The sequence below is a fragment of the Peromyscus leucopus genome, chromosome 7 (genome assembly GCF_004664715.2).
Source record: "Peromyscus leucopus breed LL Stock chromosome 7, UCI_PerLeu_2.1, whole genome shotgun sequence".
Lineage (NCBI taxonomy): Eukaryota > Metazoa > Chordata > Mammalia > Rodentia > Cricetidae > Peromyscus > Peromyscus leucopus.
Genome location: NC_051069.1, coordinates 4,972,010 through 4,974,501, shown reverse-complemented (window position 1 = coordinate 4,974,501; position 2,492 = coordinate 4,972,010).

Genomic DNA, 2,492 nt, shown 5'->3' with positions numbered 1-2,492 from the left:
TGATAAAAGCCCCGAAGAAGCTAGAATTAGAATATATGCCCACTAGGAGAGGCTGTTATAGGACAAACTCATAGCCAACATTACACCAAATGGGGAAAGACTGGATGCTCTAAAATCAGGAGCAACAGGCTGGGGAGATGGCCCAGTGGTTAAGAGCACTGACTGCTCTTCCAGAAGACCTGGGTTCAATTCCCAGCAGCCACATGGTAGCTTACAGCCATCTGCAACTCCAGCCCCAGGGGATCAAGGTCTCCTCTTCCGGCCTTTGTGAGTACTGCACACACGTGGTCCATAAACATGCATGCAAGTGAAACACCCATAAGCATAAAAATGAAGATTGAAAAAATCAAATCAAATCAGGAGCAAGACAAAGCACTGTTGCGTTTTGTAAGGATAGCTTCCTTCACGAGCTCCCCAGCTGCATGGGAGCTGCCGTGGGAGACCTCAATAAAGTCAAGCCACCGGGGCTGTTTATGGCCTCTTCAGGCCCTGCCTTATCTCCACAGCCTTCTCCGGTCAGTGGTGAACAAGCCGCCACTACCACAGCTGAGAGCTGCCTCTGACGCCACGCACCGTGGCAGACTGTCCCTTCAATCTGTGAGCCCCAACAAGCTCTTCCTCCTGTAAGTTGCTTCCTGTTAGTCTTTTGGTCACAGTACTTCAGAAAGTAGTTCAGGTGGCTCCTTTCTTGGCTCTTAGTATACTGCCCCAAGTTCTAACTGGAGCAATAAGAGAATCAAAGGAGACACAGGTGGAAAGGGGAGATGTGACATTTTCTCTGTGTGCAAATGACATGACCTTCTATTTAATCTGAAAAGAATCCACGAGAAAACTTAAGATGCAACGACACTTTCAACAAAACAGGACATAGAGTCAATGTACAAAAATCAATAGCTTTTTTTTTGTACGGCAATGATCAGCTTCCAAAAGAGGAAACCCATTCACAATAGTTAGATTGTTTAAAGGGTTAAAAATTAAACGTGAGGATAAACTTAACCAAAGATGTGAATGACCTCTATAATAAAAACTAGAACACTGAAGACAAAGACACTGGGAAGATGGAAAGACCGCCCCCAGCTCATCCTCTGCTGTAGAGACAGGGGCGCTGGAAGTGCTCTGCAGAGTCAGTGCAGCTCCCATCAAAATTCCAGCATTCTGTAGAGCTAGAAAACAACAAAAACCCCTACAAAACGAAAGCCACCATCCTGAAATGATATGCAAGTACCAAAGACCCCGAGTAGCCAATGCAGTCTGAAGTAGTAAGAGCGATACGGAGACGTCACAACTATACCACATGCGAGGATTGATGGCCAACACTTTGTAACAATGAGGCAGTTGATTTTAGTTTCTTTAGGGTCCCCAGGGTCCCCAGATCACTTTCCCTTCCAAGAAAGGCCACTGCCCTGTGTTCTCACCACCACAGCCCACCTAGCCCAAACCAGCCAGGGCGCGTCTCTGCTGTGCTGCTCACATTGATTAGAGGCAAGAGAGTAAAAGCAGGGGTTCTTGCACGGGGGTGAGCAGTACAAGGGGCTGGGCTTTGGGCACTCATTCAAGCACCAAGCTACGCTGGAAGGAAGCAAGCCAATATTTATACAGACGCAAGGCATGCCAGCATGCATGTGCACGGGGCCATTCCTATGGAGAGGACTTCTCACAGCAGAGGTGAAATTCTAAAATAAAGAAGACATTTCTCAGCTTTTAATGGCAACCTGGAAGCCCTTGCAGGTGGCAGTCATCTTCTGCAAAAGGACACCAAAAAGGGACTGAGCCTGTCAGCAAAGGAAACCAGCTAGCTGATCAGTCAGCCAAGAGGACTGACTGGCAGCGAGTCAAACTCCTCTACAAGCCTGGAACTAGCTTCCAAGGTCCCACTGGCACCAGGATTGCCCCTTTCTCCAAAATATACCAAGGAAGAAGACCAACGGGCCATGGATGAAGGTGGGATTAAGCTAACAGGGGCCTGATGGAAGCTACCAGACCAGACACTCTTTTCTAACACGGTGCTGACCCAATGCCATGCAATGACTCACCTTGGAAAGACTGCTATGGAAAACCTTTTGAGTCATGTTATTGTGTACCTAAGCTCCTCCCCCTCCATCTCCCCGCCCCTCCCCAACACACACCATGTTCCCAAATCAGTGCTAGATGTGTGGCATGTACACAAAACAATGCCAGCCAAGGGCCTAGACCTGATCATGGGGTTCAGGCAACAGGAGCGATTCCTCTCAAATACACAGAGGTCGACTTCACTGATGTCAAGCCTTGTAGAGCCTACAGAGAGATGCCTGTTGGTATTAGTTTGAACCTATTCAGGATGGGTTGAAGCCTTTCCCACATGCACCAAAAGAGCATAGGAGTTGGCCGAGGCTCTGCTGAGAGAGAGAGCGTTCCCTGATAAGACTGCACCTCGTGATTGGGGCTGACACTGGGTCTGTATTTGTGCCACCAATAGTTTATATTCTGACCAAGACTTTGGAGATAAACTCAAC